This window comes from Chenopodium album, chromosome 4, assembly GCF_948465745.1.
Source record: "Chenopodium album chromosome 4, dcCheAlbu1.1, whole genome shotgun sequence".
Classification (NCBI taxonomy): domain Eukaryota; kingdom Viridiplantae; phylum Streptophyta; class Magnoliopsida; order Caryophyllales; family Amaranthaceae; genus Chenopodium; species Chenopodium album.
This window is the reverse complement of record NC_137837.1, coordinates 41,499,732-41,520,219: the sequence shown is the minus strand read 5'-3', so window position 1 is coordinate 41,520,219 and position 20,488 is coordinate 41,499,732. Positions and strand designations below refer to the sequence as shown.

Below are 20,488 nucleotides of genomic sequence, written 5' to 3'. Positions count from 1 at the left end.
GCTTTTTTCACATCAAGAAGCTTCAAAATCTGTTCCCAAATAGTCTTAGAGTAAGAACAGCAGAAGAACAAGTGAGAGACAGATTCGCAAGTATTCTGGCAGAAAAAGCAAATAGGGTCACAACTTGCATTCCACTTCACAATTCTACCCTTAGTGGCAAGTTTGTCAAGCAAAGCTAACCAAGTAATGAAAATACTCTTAGGAGCGGCTTGGTTGTTGCAAATAATTCTTTTCCACCCTACTTTAGGAGCTTGAGGTCGAATCCGGGCATAGAGTTTAGCAATACTCATTTTCCCATTTTTCATAATAGAGGACCAACCACCAATATCATCAATAATACCTCTGCAAGTCAAGATTTTCTTCAAAACCCATGAGCATTTCTTGGGAATAGTGGCAGTCCAAAAATTCCTATTGTTGAAATAATAGGTATGCACCCATTTCACCCACATATTATCAGATTTGTGAACAAGATCCCACAAAATCTTGCAAATAGCAGCTTTATTCCAATCACTAAGAGAGGTAATATTCCAGCCACCACACACCTTAGGAAGAGTCATATGATTCCAGGAGACAGGGGCCTTTTTTGCATAAGTGTACTTCCCAGTCCAAAGAAAAACCCTAAACTTGGTTTCAATTTCCCTAAGAATCTTCTTAGGAAGAATGAAAATCTGAGCCCAATAAGCCTGAATACCAAAGAGAATACTTTTGATAAGCTGTAACCTGTCAGCATAAGACAAGTGTCTAGAAGTCCAGCAATCAATCCTAGCAGTAACCCTTTCAACCAAAGGCCTACACTGAGCAATAGTAAGCTTTTTAGAAGACAAGGGCACCCCAACGGCAGTACATTCTTCAGTAAAAGCGATTGCTCTACCTCACTAATAGACCTTTTTCTGGTTAATATTTCCTTCATGAATTTAGCGTACGCAGGAATTTGTGTAATTAGTGCTGTAAAAGGAACCGTTACCTGCAAATCTTTAACCATCTCTAGAAACTTACCAAACTACTAATCCAAATTTGTTTTTAAATGTCGATTAGGGAATGGAAGTTTGATAACTGGATTTGGAGCATTGCTGCTCTTATCTGGAGTTGTTGCCTTCTCTGGAGTTGTACCCTTCAATGTATTATTAGAAATATTAGTACTACTCTTTAGCCTTGTAGGGCTATCAGCAACATTGTTAGGTTTAATGGAATCAAGATTAGCATTATTCATTAAAAAAGGCTCATCATCTCTGGGCATAAGGGGTCCATCATAGTGTGAACCACTCCTTAGTGTAATTGCAAAAACTTGATCCGTAGGCCCAGGTGGCTGCGCTGGTAAGGCTCCCTATTGACGGGCTTGTAAAGTAGAGGAAATCTGCGCAATTTAATTGTCTAAAATTTTACTATGTGCTATGATCGAATCAATTTGAGCATCTCTACTCTCCATGTTCTTTTGCATACTAGCCAACATCGCTCTAATTTCTGCCAATGCAGGGTTAAAAGATGAGGAGGGTTGTTGCGGTTGGTTCTTCTGGCCAACATTGGGACGGTAATATTTCTGATGTGGTTGTTGTGGCGCCTGTGATTTTGTGGAGGTGGCGGATTATGAACATTGGTGCTCCGGTAGGAAAGATATGGATGATTCCGGAACCCAGGATTGTAGGTGTTGGAGTATGGGTCATTCTACCTATAAGCTTGAAAGGCATTGACTTGCTCCACAAAACTCCTGCAATCTTGCTCCCAATGACCTACAATTCCACAATTTTCACAGAAAGCCTCATTAGTATTATTATTAATTGCAGAAACATTAGCTATATTTGCAGTAGTAAGATTATCTAATTTTTTACAAATAGAGGTTAATTGAGCTTGTAAAAAGGATACAGAGTCGACAGTATGTTTCCCTTTGTTAGAAAAGCCTCTAGAATTCCCATATTGGGAATTTTGAATTGCCATATCTTCGATAACTTGACCTGCATCATCAACATTAAGGTTCATAAACCTCCCACTAGCTACAGAATCTAATATCGTTCTAGATGAATTTCCAATCCCATTATAAAAGGCTTAGATCAACCGTCACCGCGCTAAATTATGGTGGGGACACTCCCTCTGCAGATCCTTTAATCTTTCCCAAGCCTCATATAAAGTTTCATCTGGCTCTTGGGCAAAGTTCTAAATTGCGCTTCTTAGCAAAGTTGTCCTCTCTAAAGGATAGTATTTATTATAGAAATTTAAAATAAGAGTCTCCCAGTTAGTTATACCAAGTGCAGTTCCATTCAATCCATTATACCATAATTTAGCTTTTCCACATAAAAAAAAAGGAAAGAGAATCTCCCTGATTTGTTCCTGTGTGACCTCAGCTTACTTGATGGTATTACAGTATTGACAGTAGTCTGCAATATGAAGATTTGGGTCTTCACCCTTAGCTCCACTGAATTGCTTCCTATCTATCATCATGATAAATTGCAGTTTAATCTTGAATTACACTCCATCAAGAGTTGGAGTTGGAGTAAGGTGTGGAAAAACTGTCTGCAACGGCTGCGAATAATCACTGAGCTTCTTAGGTGTCGTCATCTCTGATTTTGAATCTGAAGGAACTTTTGAATCACAAGAATCAGTTGGAGGGTCTCTGCAATTATTGTTATCCCCAAAACCCGCCAGGATTTGCCTCTAAAGATTCTTTTGTCTATGAAAAGAGCGTTCGATCTCAGGGTCGAATGGGATATAACCTGATTTGGAACACCTGGGCATAAATAAAAAAACTAAAAAGCAAATATGAGACTTGCCTCAAAGAACTAACGTTCTCTAAGCAAAGAAGAAACAACCTAGACTACAGAAAACAATCAAAAATAAAAATAAAACCGTTTCCCCGGCAACGGCGCTAAATTTTGACAGGCTAAAGTCGTATCACCCAATCAAAAGTATTACCTAAAACCACTAACTAAATATAAATAGGGAAGTAGGATCGAATCAAACTGGTCTTTCTATTCCCAATTAATTAAAGCAATCTAAATTATTAAGTAACAAATTATTATTATAGAAGGGAAACTAAACTACGAAGATTAAGGGTAGAGAAAATCAATGAATAAAATACCAAGGGCATAGGTTCAACAATAAATAACATTCCATGGTAAAACATAATAATCAATGCATCAATGCATCAATTAATCAGATCATAAAGGGCTTTCGCTACGTATTACAATCACAGAATTAATCTACCGGTATTAAATCTCATCTCTCGAATCTCGACTTAACCATTAATAAATTAACCTGCCTATTGAAACTAAGCCTAAATATCAATTGTCATCTCTCGAATCTCGAATTAATATTGCTAAACTCATACATAAAAGACCTACTCATGTCTATTTGCATAGCATTAAATCAATCAATAGAAAATTAATCTAGCATTGATAATCAACAACAATAAATTACCCCTTCATATTATTTATGGATCCCCATAAACCCTAGAAAGAAAACTACTCACGCATAATTAAATATAAACTAAACAAAGCAATTAAAGAGAACATGATGAATAAAAGAAATAGAAATACTGAAATTAATCGCGAAGAAATCGCTACCAAAGTTAACGTAAATTAACTTTGAGAACATGATTTATTTGTTTTTTTTATAATTTTCATGAATTAAGATAAATGGTCCAATCATATCATGAAATGTGTCATGATTAAACACTAATGACTAACGGATTTAATGGCCGTTGGTCATTAATGGCACCAGGTGAATTTTTAAAAAACTGGGTGGCATTTGGTGAATTCTGAAAAGTCTGATGGCATTTGGTGAATTTTTAAAGTGCTCTGTGGAATTGGTGAAATAGCCGATATAATTATTGTTCATAAAATAATCTACTACAATAAATTATTAAAATAATTGTTTGGGTACCTGGTCAATTAATTCGGGTTTAACTTGGATCGAGCCACATTGGGTATCGAATAAATTTGAGTTGGGTTATTTCAGATATTGGGTAACTTTAGGTATCAAGTCTACATTAGATCACTTTGAGTATCAACTCAAAATCAAGTAAACTCTAGTTTAGATTGAGTCACTTAGAGTATTGGCTTAAAAATGGGTCAAATCCAAGTCAAGCCGGGTCATTTCAGAGATCAAGTCCAAAGTAGCTTAGGTTAACTTCATACTGGGGTGGCCCGGGTGGGTCATTCAATTTTTAGTTCAAAAGCAAGTCAAGTCCATTTTGTGATTTAGGTTGTTGTTTTAAGTCCAGTTCGAGTCTCGGGTCGAATAATCAGGTACCAGTCAAGTTTTTCTAGTCTAATTCTAACTTAGATTATTATAATGTTAATTAAATATACCTATACAGCGTACTAAGTTATTAATCAAATTCTTTAAAAAAAAGGTATTAATCAAATAAACAAAATTAATAGCTGCAATGCCCATGTCAACTAGCTTGATTCATCCTTAATAGTTGGAGAACCTAAAGGAAACTAAAAAAAATTACATGATACATAAAAAAAATTGATCTTTTTCAGTGTAAACTAATTGTTTCAAACATTGTATAGTTGGCAACATATTGACTTATTTTGTACTGTGTACGTAATAAATTAATAGCATAAAGGATCAACATATAACAGTACATAAGTGTTACATTGTTTGCCAACAATTGCATTGTCGTTATCTTTTTCATTACCATTTGCTAAATTGGTGTCTTAGAGAAGAGAAAGACAACACTTTAGGTGATTTTGTCTTTAATGGTCTATAGCAACGCTTTTTTAATTGTTGCATAGATATCTAGTATTATTATTTTAATTCAAAGTGACATTTTACTATTATAGCCTTAGGTTATCAAGGGTAATAGTTTTTTTAGTATTGCAATTTAAGGTGTTGCCTATTCTCATTTTTTTGTAGTGTTTTTAACATTTCATTCTAGTGTATGTGTTTTGCCATTTTTGGGTCAAAATGATGTAAGGTACATTATATTCACTTATATCTATTATGTAAAACTAAAATATTTTTTTTCCTTTTATTTTTCTTAAAAATTACCTAAATAACTATTAAGAATGAGATACATAAGAAAAATAATGGAGAAACCCATGATTTTCATTTTAAACATTTGATTAGATAAATATCAGATAGTTGGTAGGATATCAACTGATGTTTATGTAATAGATGATCAACATAAACATAAGTGGTACATTGTTAGGGGACAATTATTTTTTTGTTATCTTTTCAAGCAATATGTTTCCTTACACAAGAGAAAAGCAACACGTTAGGTAATTGTTGCCTTAAATGGCCTATAACAACATAATTTGAATTGTTGCATAGGGACCTAGTATAATTATTTTAGTTTATAGTAACATTTAAAAATTGTTTCCTTAGGTTATCAAGGGTAATAGTTTTTTAAGTGTTGCAATTTTAGGTTTTGCTATTCTCATTATTTTTGTATGTATATATATATATATATATATATATATATATATATATATATATATATATATATATATATATATATATATATATATATATATAACAAAGTATATAGTTGTAGAGAGAGAAAGTAAAGCTAAGTAGAGAGAGAAAGTCTAAGAGAAGAGATTAATAAGAGATAAAAGAAAGTGTTGAACTTACTTAACAAAATCGTATTTATATTAAGCAAGTTAATCCTAAACTAAAACAACTAATCGACGCTCTAAAACTCATCAGGGACACGCGCCCGGTCGAGTGCCACACCGCCCGGTCGGGCCAGCCTTTTTTCAATCAAGGGCATCTCTCGCGCCCTACCGAGCGTGAGCTCGGGAGAAGGGATGCTTCATTCTTCTTTCGCCCCACCCGTCCGGGCGCGCCTTCGGGCGAGACCAAATTGGTCGGGCGAATCTCTTGGGCTATCTTGGACTTCTTGATTGGGCTCCAATCGTTCGGCCTAATCTGGATTTCCTCTTTCGGGTCTTGAATACTCGGTCCAAATGCCTCGGTATCAGATATGTTGAGCCCTTAATAACCGATTTGATGACTCAAACCGGCCCTGGGCTACGAAAACTGGTCGTGCTCCTCCAATGCTCATAGTTGCTCCATAAAATCTCGGGAAAATGCTCCAAAAGTGCAAATCCCTACAAAACTCAACCAAAACTACGAAAACACTAGAAAACACAAATTAGTAGTAAAAATGACTCTAAAGAGCCAAAAACACTACCAATTATGACCAAGGGACGGGGGTAAAATATTATATTAAATAGACATATCAAGGAGTGGGGACCAAACTTGCTCCCCACTCCACTCCTTAAAAACCACCACCTCACAACTTTCATTCTCGCTTGCTAGCCGCCAAATGGCAGCCCCACTTGAGCACCAAGGCACCCCAAGTGGGTTGCCATGCCTCTCCATATGCTTATGGCTACCCATGGCCAGCAAGCCCAGCACGAGCGTGCGGGCTACTACAGCCGTGGGCTACTGCTAGCTCCTCGGCCAGCATGCCACGCACCATATGTGTGAGCTGCTGCCGAGGGCTACTGTTGGCCATATACGCACATGGCTGCAGCAGCCATGCTAGCTCAAGCACGCACCAGCCAACCATAGGCTCGACTTGGTGCGCTTGCTAGCCACCATGTCCCTAGCACTCGATTTTCTTGGGGCATTCCGATGCTAAGGGTAGCTTTGGAAATATGTTGATTTATTAGTTTTTTTCGTCTCGTCTTTTTTTCATTTTCGACTCGACTTTCGACGCTCTAAGCTCGAATTTCCGACGTCTAAATATTAATTACTCGGGCGACTCATTAATTCCTTCCGAATTAATTCGTCGTTTTGGTTCGCTAGTTGCTTGGGTGTGACCCGAAGGGTTCAGTCAAGATTAAGCTGTAATATTAATTATTCATTAATATTACTGATCGGAAGCGGCCTCCACCCAGGCATTCCGATCATTTGACCTCACTGAATAATTAGCTTTCTAATAATTCCGAACCCTCTATCGGAATAATACACTTGTTCAAAGGACGCCATTCATTTCATACAAAACCAAAACTGTGAGTGAATTAGTATGTGAAGATGAAGTTAATATGCAAATGGAAGCTTGCAATGAAATATCTAGTACTAATCCTAATGACATTTATATTCAAATTGATATATGCATTGAGGATTATAATAAATATAAATTATTTGCATATATTGATAGTGGTTGTTCTACATGTTTTAGAAAGAGGTCATTATTTCCAGAATTCTTGTGGAAAAAGGCTAAAAATCCTATGCAAATTAGAATTGCTAATAATAGTGTCATAATACATACGGAGATAATCAAAGAATTACCAATAGAAATTGGAGGAGTTCAATATGTTATTCCTATTTTATGGGCAACTGATCAACCTAGTCATGATATGATAATAGGAAATAATTTTCAAAGATTATACTCTCCATGCACTCAAACCCTTGGTCAAATAATCTTTACTATTAATGGCCATTCTGTTCCTATACAGAAAATAACAAGGGCATATACTCATCAGACTATGGAATTTACGCGCAGCCAACGTGGTGATAAGGTTACTCCTACACAACGAGAGGTTGCACTTAGAATTTCTGAGTGTGATTCATTATTAATAGATCTGATAAATAAGCAGCATAAAAATTTATGTGAAAAATTATATTCAACAAATCCTTTAGAACATTGGGAAAAGGATAAGGCATTTGCTAAGATAACTCTAACAAATGCTAATAAGATTATTAGAGTAAGACAAATGGTCTATACCAACCAAGATATACAAGAATTTGATGAACAAATAAAAGAACTGTTGAATAAAAAGATAATTAAGAATAGCAAGAGTCCTCATAATAGTCCAGCATTCATGGTAAGAAATCATGTAAAAGAAAAAAGAGGCAAAGCTAGAATGGTCATTAATTATAAACAGCTAAATGACAATCCTGTCTTTGATGGCTGTTACATTCCTAATAAAACTGTGTTATTTAATAGAATACAAGGACCCACATGGTTTTCTAAGATGGACTGTAAGGGTGGTTATTGACAAATTAAAATTGAAGAAGAGAGTATTCCATTAACTGCACTATTTAGTGCCCCTCAAGGGCATTATGAATGGTTAGTAATGCCTTTTGGATTAAAAAATGCTCCATAAATATTTCAGAGAAGAATGGATAATATTTTTAGAGAACTTAATCATTGTTGTTTGGTCTATATAGATGATATCCTAATATTCTCAAAAGATATACAACAACATAAAAATGATCTTAAAGTAGTAACTCAAAAATGTGCAGAGCATGGTATAATCCTTGAAAAGGATAAATGTGTTTATGCTAAACAAAAAATTGAGTTCCTAGGATTAGAAATTAAAGCAGGACAAATAATATTGCAAAAGCATATTTTGGAAAAGATTGAAAAATTCCCAGATAAAATTGAAGATAGAAAACAACTAAAAAGATTCTATGCTTCTGATTTCATAGAAAATCTTGCTTTATTAAGAAAACCATTACATCAAAAACTCAAGAAAGAAATAACTTTGAACTGGAAGGAAATTGATTCCAAAATTGTTCAAGAGTTAAAAGCTATGTGTAAAGTTCTTCCTGTACTAACACTACCTACTAGTAAAGATGATTTAATCTTTGAAACAAATGCTAGTAATGAGCACTGGAGTGTTGTGTTAAAAATCAAAGAAGGAGAAAGACTTTGCAGATATAGCAGTGGAAGTTTTTACAAAGCTGAGTTAACTTATCCTACTATGCAAAAGGAAATCCTTGCAGTTATTAGAGGAATTGAGAAGTTCTTAATCTTCTTAGCCCCTAAGCAATTCTTAATAAGAACAGATTGCAAAGGCATACTCATCAGTTTTGTTAAAAAGAATTTTTCTAATATGCAAGCGCAAGGGAGACTCCTGCGTTGGCAATTATGGCTTAACCAATTCTCTTTTACTGTGAACAAATACAAGGATCGAAGAATTCTTTAGCCGATAGTCTAACCAGAGAATTGGCTAATGGCAAAGAAGCACAAGACATCAGAAAAACCTCATGCCCATCAACTAGAAAAGATGGAGGTAGAGAGAAAAACTCTTATTGAAGAAATTGATAAAGCAATGGAGCAGGTTTCACCCTCCACTTGGGCCTTGATAGAGGTCATGATTGTTTTATCAAAAAGAATCGAGATGGTTTAATTAAAAGTTGTCATGTAGCGATTCGAAGGTTCCTAATGTATGAAGTGATGGTCATTATCGTGAGACTCATTCCTGATATTCAGGATATAATACCAAATAAAATAAAAGATAACAATTTTAGGTGTGGTATGATCTAGTTGTATCAAGGTCATATAAGATATATGATGTCTATGATATATGGGGAAGTAGAATAATATTCAACACCAATTCCAGAGTGGGTACTGTGTCAATTCATCCACATTCACTGGAATGGAGGGCACCATATGTAGCGGAGCACTATAGAGCTTGGGATTATGGGATGGTTCATAATATTGTACCATTTCCTGATAATAATACTACGTTCTTTGAGAAGCCCACGAAATTCCAAAAGTATGCTTTTAGGAGAATTTATGAAGCAACAAGATATAAAAGAAGAGTTGAACAAGTCCAAGTGCAAAGTGCAAACAATGAAATGGTTGAAGGAAAAATTAACTCTCCACATTTCCTGACCGTGTTTGAAGACGTTCATCGAAAACTCAAAGATCCAATCTGTATCCAGCAGAGACGAGTAAAAGATCCACGGAGGCAAGAGCTTATGGATTTTTCTATATTGCTTAGTATCTTAACCAGTTCATAGCGTTAAAAGAAGAACCACCAGTCATAATACATGTGGGAAATACTACTATAGTAGCACCAGAATGGTTAAGAAATTATATAGGAGTAATACATGGTGAATCAGTGTATGATTATCTCGAACAAGTTGAACCTGGGAGATATTTATCCTTAAAGGGAAAAGAGAACTTATTGGAGATCTTTGTCACATGAGATAAATCCTATGCTGCTATATGTGTGATGGATCTAAGTAAAGAAGAAGACAACCAAATGTATGTCCATTATGAAGCCAGTAAGGACAACAAATGTGGTCTACAAGATATGATGAGTCCTGAGCCTACACCAGCAATAATGTATTCTACTTTACTGTTGTAGCACGATTTATTTGTTTTAAAGAATCTTTAGAAAAGCAGTGAACGATATTCCCTTGTTGAGTCATTGTTTTCTGTAAGCCACGTGTCGGTGACCTTTGTGAGTCTTCCCCTATATAAAGGGCATTAGGCAAAGAAGTGAAGGTAGAGTTAAAAGAGTTGGAAGAGTTAGCTAGAGAATTGCTCTGAAATCATTAGAGAGTCCTCTAGTGAAAAATACTTACCTTAAGAGACAGATTGGTTCTCCATCTCTCTTAAAGTAGAGAAAACTCTAGTTCTGATTATGTTTGTTTAAGCTTTCAGCTTGTGTGTTCGTTGTAATATATGAGTGTTATAATCTTTTCTAATTAAATAAAAGTTTCATTCAAGAAGAGAATGTTATCCCCTTGAATCTTATATATCAAATGAGTTATCTTTCTGTTTAAGAAATTCCATCATAAACACAGTAAGAATTGTTTAACTAGAGATTACGGTCTAAGGAAGGAAACAAATTAGATTTGTGTTGAGCCTGGTCTAAGGAAGATAGGGTTGGGGTTAGCTACCTTGGTAAAGCAGGAAGCTCAGAACTTCAGAGATTGTCGACTAAGTTCAGGTATTGGTTAAAACTCTCTAGTTAACGAATTATTATAATTGTGAAGCATGTGGGCTGTTAAATTGTTAAAGTAATTCATTTCAATGTATAAATAGTAGAGTAGTGATAACTAGTACCAATAAAAGTCATTTAAGTAATTATTATATCGAATTATAGTAAAAATCAATGTATTATTAAAAACTGTTATTTTAAATTAAGGTGTTGTTATTAATTTATCAAGTACTATTATTGATTCATTAAGTACTATTATTTACCCTAAATAAAATATATTTTAAAAAAAAAAGCTAACGTCACTTGGTATTGGGCGAAGTGACCTATACTGGGTAGCGGTCCATCATTCCCCAATGGCTAAGGCGTATTACCAAAAGAAAACAACTGTGAGTATATTATAATAATTAAAAATATAAAGATACTACGTATTTGTACAAGTACCCAATCCGCCCAAAGGCTTTCAACAATCATCAGACAAGGAAGGCCCCAACGTACAAGAGCAAGAAGATTTCCAAATGTTTTTCTTTTTTCTTACCCTTTAAAATAATTTTTAAAAAAAATTAAAAAAATTAAAAAAAGCCAGATGATAAATATACTGAAAAAGAAAAGATAATGTAATTTGAATCGGCTGAATTCTGCAGTTGTATTGCATGTTTCAAGAATGAAGCTATGAACAGACCATAAAAGCTAAGAACACAAGACCAAGTCGTGTGCCTAAATTCAAGACTGTACTTCTAAACAAAAGAATGGTGAGAATGAATTTAACAGCTAGATAAAATGTGCAAGCAAAACTAGAATCTATCCTCCTACTCGAGCAGAACCAAAGAGCAAGCAGGTAAAGAAGTTGAAACTAAAGATAGTTACCACCCTTAAAGTTACAAGACAGAAGGACAATCGGACTAATTACAGCACAACAGAAAACCTCACACTAAACAAAACTGAGAAATATAACCTCCCACCATCAACTCTTCAAGAAATTTCCAATGATAACCCCTGTGCAAAACCTGCATCAACAAAGAAAAAAGAGAGCTCAATCAGAAGCTCAGGCAAAATCAAAATACTTAATACATTAATCCAAATAATTGGCCTTTCGCTTCATCAGAGAGCATCAGGGTGACATACTTCCAATCAGATTCATCTAATTTCATAATTACAGACACCAAGCACATATTAAAAAATTCCCCCCATTCCACTGTATTAGTCATAACCAAAATTACATAAATTCGAAAATACCCAACACTGGTTTTTCTTAATCAATTTCTTACAACACAAATGGTTGGTTACACAAATAAAATAGTACATTCTAAAGTGTGAATATCAAACAGACCAGCAATGTGGGATGCATTGTAGTAAAGGACAATCAAGGTGGAACAAGAGAATTGAGTACTTTAAAAGGGCAAAAACCCTAACAACTAGAGCATGACTTCAAAAATATACTAGTTAAAAGTTTGACTTGTCCATACCAACTATGATAATGAATTCAAAAGAAAGACTACATTGATTCGGTAGATATGTATAATTTCAAATGTTGAAGATAGTTGCAACATATTAACACAGTTCCTTGAACATGATTACTGATATGTAACCTATTATTTAGGGATTGGGGGAAGTAAGAATTATCTTGATTTCAAAATTGATTGAGAATATTCAACAAAAGAAAAGACATGCATGGTTTCATTTATCTTAGGAAAATTTGTCAATTACTACCACGTATTAGTGTCATTTTGAAAATTACTACCGCGAATTAAAAAACATAAATTTTTATTTTACTATAAGGCTCGACTTTAAGCCATGACATTACTTTAGACCCTTAACTCATGTTTAACCCCTAGTTAAGCTTTTAAACGTCCTAAAAAAATTAGAAAAAAATAAATCCTTCTATCCCATGGTTATCCCCCTATAACTAACTTGACTAGACCCCCCTTTCCTTTCTTTCTCCCTCTTCACCATTTGTAAAATCCCTCCAAGTTTGCTGCTCTAAATTCATACTAATTCTTCCCATCTATCCTCTAATTGATCCAAGTAAACATTTAATTCATTTAATTTCCTTTTTCAAAAATTAAACTTTTATAATTTTCGATTTTAGGGTTTTATGATTTAGGGATTTTGCAATTTAGAATTTTTGGATTGCAATTTTGGTTGATTAACATAGGGGTTTTATATTTTTCTTTGAATTAAACTATCAAATAAGCATAATATGTAATTTGATTTGGTTTTTTTTTTTTTTTTTTATTTTATAATGTGACAGGAAGATGTTTAGGGGGACAACCGGACAAGGTCGATCGATGGGTTGGAAATGCAAGTGTGCGTTGAAGGCTTCAATTATGAAGTCTTGGAGAGTCTTCAAAGGAACTTGAAGTCAAAGTGTAGAAGAGAAAGAAAATGGGTTGGGTTAGAGGGATTTTATTTTTATTATTTTAGAGGGTGTGGAAACTTAACCAGGAGTTAGACATGAGTGAAGGGGTCTAAAGTGACGTCATAATTGGCTAGAGCTTGGAATAAAATAAAATTTTTAAAACATTTTGCGGTAGTAAGTCACAAGTTTTTTAATACGTGGTAGTAATTTTCAAAATGACATCAATACGCCGTAGTAATTAGCAAATTTTCATTTATCTTATTACTATTTATACGTTCATAGAAATTTAACACATAATTTACCCAACTATTGGCAATTTGGCAGTCCAGCAAAAATAAACCCAACCACACATATATACAAAAATAATCTCCACTATCAAATTTGTTAACAAAGTGTATAAATTTGAAGCTGGCAATGGACAGGGAAAGAATAACTGTAAGTTCTTTAGCCTCTAAGACTTTTGTTTCATTACAATATTCATTCTTCATGTTCAACAAGGTCTGACCTCTTTTTCTGGGGCACTGTATTTGCTGGGAATTTCAATATCAGTTTTATCCAATGCATTTTTGTTCTAATTAGTTTTGCTGGATCACCAATAGTTGTGTTTATCTACATTTAAAATTTCAAATGTGGTGAAAAGATCAAAAAATCAATCTATATCAAATTTCTGACCATACCTTTCTCAAGTCAGGAATCTCTATGCCTTCTTATTTGTTAGAATCTGGAATATCCGTAGACCTCTACTGAACGCTTCATTAAATAAGATTCTTGTTTGCATTGACTGGAAACCAGGCATCCAAGAGAGAAATGCAAGAGGAGTCATAACAATCACACCAAACATGATGTCATACAGACGAGCCATGGCCATAATAACCCTCCAAAGAACAGTTTTCCGTAAAAATCCTCGAAGCACGAGGGCAATAGAAATAATACCCCAGCCAGTTGGAATAAATGCCAAGAAACTTGTAAACAGGTCAACAATTTCCAGACTAGTGAACTTCAGCAACACCACTATCACAAGAATAATCAAGACAATAACCAGGAACTGGATGAGACGGTAGTAGATATGATCTTTAGCAGAATATCTATATCGTGCATATGATGTTAGAAGAAAAACTCCAATAGCAGCAACGACATAGATCCAAGACAGCAAATAAACAAGAATACTTTTACTTCCAGCAGCAATACCCAGCTGATATACAATCCCAAACTGGAAAAAGAAGAATCGGAGATCCAGTATCACCTCCAGAAGCTTCCCCCATAAACCAGTTGTTCTCAGATGATCCTGCTCCTCATTCCACCAAGCCTCCCAGCTCTGCTCAGACTTCACAAAAACACCACCGCTATACCAGACCCAGTTCATGAAATCACCAAAGTCATTCACAGTTTTTAACCAGTCAAAACCTGAAGGATTGAACAGAAAGGGAGCCAGTAACCATGATATCACCAAGAACCAACTTGAGATGGTCAGAGCAATGTACACAAATGTGTCTTTTGCTGCAGGGCTGAATCCAGCATACACTGTGAGTATCAGCCCCAGTTCAATTGCTTTCACAAAATGGCTGCGGGAATACAGTCGGTAATTTTCAGCAAAACTCTTGTGCTGCACAACAAAGCCACGTCCAGTAGCGCGATATTTGGCACCTCCATGTAAAATTGTCCTGCCGAAGTAGTGGGTACGGGTACCCATTGAGAATGTGAAGAAAACAGATGAAAGTTGTAGCTGCATGGTAATGAAGTCCCATATAGAATTGAGGAATCCAAGTTCTAGAGAATTTTCAACAATCATCGGAAGGGCCGTAAACAGACCTATCTGGATGATGAACTGCTGATTCAATATCGTGGCAAGTGCTGCATTGCTATTAGTAGAGTCCGCCTCAATAGAAGCCTCAATCCCACTTAGAGCCAAGTATAGGCGGCCCCACAAAAATGCGTAAACGGTCAGAACTACCATCATTGTATTGAAAAAGAAACCAACTGTAGTGTAGAAGAAAGACAGCATCCTGAAAAAGTCCAACCTATGACCCAAACGATACACATCTCTGCTGAGAACCTGCTCACCATTTCCACTGGCCACTTTAGCCTCAAACATTGATATCTGGTTTAGTCCGACATCCCTTCCCTTGCCTACCTGAATGTATTCATGGTGAGTGACATTACCACCCCGTAGTGTGCAATTGAAGCCAGCAAATATATCCTCACTGATATTAATGACTCTGGATGCTTTACTAACTCCTCCACGAGTCAAGAACCAAAACCTATCAAAGACATCAGGATGACCATAATGCATTCTAACTTTTAAAGGATTGGCAAGAACACGTTGGCCCAAGGTCACAAAGCTCATTTCCTGGGATGACATGAACCGAGCAATAGAAGAAACACCACTAGTGAATATGTGTTCACGGACACCTAAAATTGTTGGCTTGCGAATACCATGCTTATACCTGAATTCTTCCAACAAATTCCGCATCTTGAGAGTCTCCTCGAAATAATTATCTTGATTCATATCAATTGTCTGAATAGCATCCCCACGAGTAAAAATAATGGAGCTGTTCTGATTTTCCGGCTTGCCTTCTCCAAGCTTGATAGGACCAGGCAACTTGATTCGGTAGATTTCCACTTCCTGCTCTAGCTGCTGATCATACTTTACAAGAACAGAGTAGTAATCTTTGCCAACCCTTCCTGTGGGAACTTCGTCAACATAAGCAACACGAAGGGCTTCATTGTGCTTTAATAATTGCAGTATTTCCTCAGCCTGGGGCTTCTTCTCTGCCTTCTGTGTACCATATATCTGGCATGCAATCACGTAGGTAAATTTCATTAAAGCAGTTCCATACTCATGACCTTTGTACAGTTCACTGATAGAACTACTGGCTCGACTCAGACTCCCCCCACTTCTCAATGATGATAACCTTGCAGAGCCAAAACCACCCAAACCACTGCTCTGTCTCGCAGTAGCAAGCTCAAGTGCCCCCTCCTTAATGTCCATCTCAGATGCCGAATCCAGGAAAGCTAACATCTTAAGGGCACGATAATAATACATCATCCCCCTAACAGTGCGAGAAAGGGTCTGACCTCTGTAGGATGCCCAAAGCCTAAGGTCTCTAAGCTTACAGTCCCAACCTTCTTTATCATCTGTCAGACCCTCTCGATGCATACGCTCCATGAAATTCTCCCACTCATCCTTATATATAGTCTGCAAGTAAAATAGGGTAGAAATTCCATCTTCATTCTCCTTTTGCAGCTGTTCCTTACTGTACATGACCTCTTCACTGTAGTACGGTGTCAGAACACTAAAAGACAGCATTTTTTCCACCTGTGGGGCATGAGGCATATTCATGAAGAGGGAATTGCTGAAGAAGGCAATCCTCCGTCTCGCCTCAAGATTCTTCGGGACATTGTGCATAGAGTCTTTGGAGGTAAGAATGATGTTCAAACGTCGGAGCTGCCTGTAAAAGGATTCATTATCCTCACCGGGCAACTCAATGGCATCCTCAAAAAGCAAGCTCTTTCCAGAAGCAGATCGAGGAGCCAAACCGTCCTCCCTTAGGCGTTCGGTAGGTCTCTGATCTAGATAAAAGTCCCTTATGGCTGTCTCATAAAGGGCCTGCAATGCATCCACCACCTTGCTGAGATCAACCTTTTTAGGTTGGATCAGCATCAAAACAAGAACACTCAGTTTCTCATGTATTTTTCGAAGAGCATTCAAATCATATGTCTTGGTGAATTTCTCAATCTCAATAGCCTGATCAATTTCTTGAAACAAGACCATCATGATAGAATGTTCTTCAGTACCTTTTTTAACAATTGCAAGCAGCAAATACCTTATAGCGTCGTATGCTTCTATCACAGCACACCGGCGGTACTCATTCTTGCATATCTTATGCCAAAGCCACCTATCAGGTGCATCAACCAGCTCTTTTGCCTGACCAAGTGCCAGAAGCAGCTCATTGCAAAGAAGTATACATGGCCAACGAATGACCCTTACATTCCAAGTATTCTGAGGGAGCTCCAGCAACTCAACTTCTTTATCACTTATGATGTCCTCTTCTCTGAAAATACTAATCACTTCATTCCATACCCAAGCAAACTTATTTGCCTCCACCTGACTAGACTCAAGTTTTTTGTAAGGGCGGCCAAACCCATACCTGAGCTTCAACCGATGGATTGCATCCTTAAATTTGTTTTTAATCCCACTTGAATTCAGCAGCTGCTCCCCAGGCATGAGATTAAATTGAATTGCACTAGCAAAGAACTGAAACCTCAACCTTAATTGCTGTATGTTTCGGATCTCACCCAGATGAGAAAACAATCCCACTGCCGCACCAACAAAGGATGAGTAGATAGAATACCATATCTGCAAGTCCATCAGGTAAATCAAAACAACAGGAAGCCACAAAATCCCAACTGCAAATCGGTTACTGCCTCGGAAGAACTCATACCACTCATATTCAACATCCTTAAGATTCACCAGGATACGTGTCGGTTTAATCATAGGCCTGATCTGAAGGAAATAACTAAACACAAACTTGGAAGCAAGCACCAAAATCCAAAACAAGGTATACTTGATATTATCTGCAAGACCTTCTCTCAGTCCACGACCCACAAATATCCTGGTCTGAAACCACCAAGTAAACATATAAAATATCTTCCAATTTGTCTCCTCCACAAAATTCCGAACCCAGGGGATAATAAACAGAACCAAAGCCAAAACCTCAGGAAGTACAAACACCGCGACAGCCAGCAGAAAATTAATGATCTGCCTTTCAGCAGCACCAGACCATCCCCTATTATTATTCCTCTGCGTCCATATCTTTGCATAAAAAGTCCCAAAGACAATCGCCCACACAGCAGAAGTAACACACTTCAATAACATCCTAACTCCAACCATCAAAGTCTCCCTCGAAACCAATCGATACTGCATTCCAATATCAAGAAGGGACTGTAGAAACCTCATCACACTCCATGTCAAGAACACAGTCAAACACTTTACTTGAACTTCCCTATGAGTCAATGAAGACCATGGGTACCCTCTACCATTAACCTCCTGCTCCCAAGCAACAATAATCGCCGCTTGCAAGAACAGCACCAGCATCACCCACAAACGATCGAAACTATGATACAGATTCCAGAACGAGCGTTGCTCGACAAACCCAGTTTTACCCACATGTCTCTTCCTCCCTTGAACCACAAAGAAAGTACTTGACTCGTCAATTGGCCACTTCAACTTATCAAAACACCTCCTACTCCAAAAATATTCATTAATATCATCATAATTTCGCCACGCACTATGAGGGTTCGTCCCATTCCCACTACTCTCAACCTCTTTACTAATCGAATTATAAATGGGTTTCACAATTTGATCCAAAAAAGCATTTTCCCCAGTAATTTGAGGTATATAAGGTCTCCCAGTATTCTCATCAATATAATCCTCCAATATCTTGTTCAATTCCAATGCCATATGATGAAAAATATAGCACAAACATTCAGGAACAAATCTCAAATTAGCAGACTCACCCCAAATAAGCAAATACAAAGCAACATACAACAATTCCCGCCGTAAATCATCATCTCGGCGACGATTCTCCACGATCCAGATGCTGGACCTCCGACCAAGATACCCGCACCAAAGGGTATAATTCTTCAAAATCTTACGGCGGAAGCGGCGGAGAACAGCATGGTCGAGGCAGTCGATGTTGTCGGGGGGAGGTTGAAGGCGCATTTGAGAGTTGGCCAAGTGAAGCACGAGGTGTTCCCTTTGGTTGCGGATGTTGTCGGACTGAAAGCCGAAGAAGAAGCCGAGCCAATCGAGGAGGTCGTAATGTGGGTCCCATTGGATGTAAGGTGGTTTGCGGAGGTCGCCGGTGGTTCGAAGAGCGGACTGTGCGGCGCGAATTTCGGGGTACCGGAGAGATGGGTGGTCGGCTAAGAGGTCGTGGATAGGGATGATGTTGTAAGGGGGACGACGCGATGATGACGTCATCGCATCGGAAATAAGAAGAACAAGGAGGGTTTATTAGTCTAGAGAGAGATGGAATTTTTGAAAATTATAAGTATATTTAGAAATAAGGTGACCAGGTTACAGATGTAGATCCAGCAAGCATACAGTTGCTTGGCAGTGTTCAAAATTGTTTATACTGTAAGTATTTAATTTTATTCTATGGTCGGTCAACAGGACAGGTTTAAATTTTAAGTAATCCTTCCATTTTTAAATATTTGCTCTATTTTTTTACCTGCGGAGTTTTAGAAAAAATTGGAGAAAGTAATAAAATATGGAGGTAGTGGAGTAGTTGAGAAAATAAAAAATTGTAAAAAGCAAAAGTAGTTGAAGAATAGGAGGAGAGAGAGTATTATGTTGGGTCCACTAAGTGTGAGAAATTAATTAAATATTGTAAAAGCTTTCCAAAAAAAAGAAATGGAGCAAGTATTTAAAAACGGCCGAAAAAGAAAAGTTGAGCAAGTATTTAAAAACGAAGGGAGTATAAATTTTGAGTATCTCCGTTTTTAAATACTTTCTCCATTTTTTCATGCACAATGTTTTAGGATAAATTGGATAAAGTAATAAAATAGGGAAGTAGTGGGTTGTAAAAAATTGTAAAAAGAAAAAATAGTGGAGGGAATTGGATGAGAGAGAATATGAAGTTTATAAAATTTACCAATAAATCTATAATCTATATTTATAACTTGTGTAACACTCGTGCCATGCACGGATACAATTGAATTATTATTATTATTATTATTATTATTATTATTATTATTATTATTATATGACATTTTTATATTGTTAATTTTTTTACGGAGAATTGGAAGTTAAATTAGTAAATGTTTAGCCATTTTTTATAATTAAATACATTAATACATATATAAACCAATGAGTCTAAAGATATCGTCTCAAGATTATTCTTTTATATTGATTTTTTTTTTTTTTAATACCATCCAACATTTATGTAGTTAAACTTTTAGATTCATATATAAGGTTGTGGTATTAGACTTATGTTTGCTTATTATAATGATTTACTTAAGTTATTTTCTATGGTTGTAATAAGGACTTTATATGTTTTATGAATTTATATTATGAACTATTTGGGAGTTTTTAATGATTTCTTATTTTATCATCATTATTTGTTTTTTTATGCTTTTTTTTTTTTTACATATATTTTATTTCATGAAGAACACGGATATTACTCAAGTTGAATTTGCTATGAATGGTGAAGAATTATGTCTTGCTGATAGTGCAATTACTCATACAATACTTAAAAATAAAAAGTATTTCTCTCATTTGATGATGAAAAGGATTAATGTGAGTACCATATCGGGTAGTACAAATATTATTGAGGGCTCCGGAAGAGCCACTATAAAATTGCATTGGGGAACTGAAATTAAAATAATTGATGCTTTATACTCCCCATTGTCTTAAAGAAATTTATTATGTTTTAAGGATATTCCCAACAACGGTTATCATATTTGTAGGGAATATTTCAAGCATTATCCCTAGCTT

At 36.2% G+C, this 20,488-nt stretch overlaps 2 non-coding genes and 1 pseudogene across 3 annotated transcripts; 1 reads left to right on the top strand and 2 right to left on the bottom strand.

Moving 5' to 3' along the window:
• Window positions 1-2,062: 2,062 nt before the first annotated feature.
• Window positions 2,063-2,169, top strand: LOC145629803 (small nucleolar RNA R71). The gene has a single exon (XR_014111943.1). It is a non-coding gene; the product is annotated as a small nucleolar RNA R71 (small nucleolar RNA).
• An 8,982-nt stretch (window positions 2,170-11,151) lies between these two features.
• LOC145629100 (callose synthase 12 pseudogene) lies at window positions 11,152-19,047 on the bottom strand (annotated as a pseudogene). Its single transcript, XR_014111564.1, has 2 exons — window positions 13,668-19,047; window positions 11,152-11,638 (listed from the first exon to the last, which is right to left on the bottom strand). The product of XR_014111564.1 is annotated as a callose synthase 12 pseudogene (transcript).
• LOC145629823 (small nucleolar RNA J33) lies at window positions 15,967-16,047 on the bottom strand. The gene has a single exon (XR_014111957.1). It is a non-coding gene; the product is annotated as a small nucleolar RNA J33 (small nucleolar RNA).
• Window positions 19,048-20,488: the final 1,441 nt, after the last annotated feature.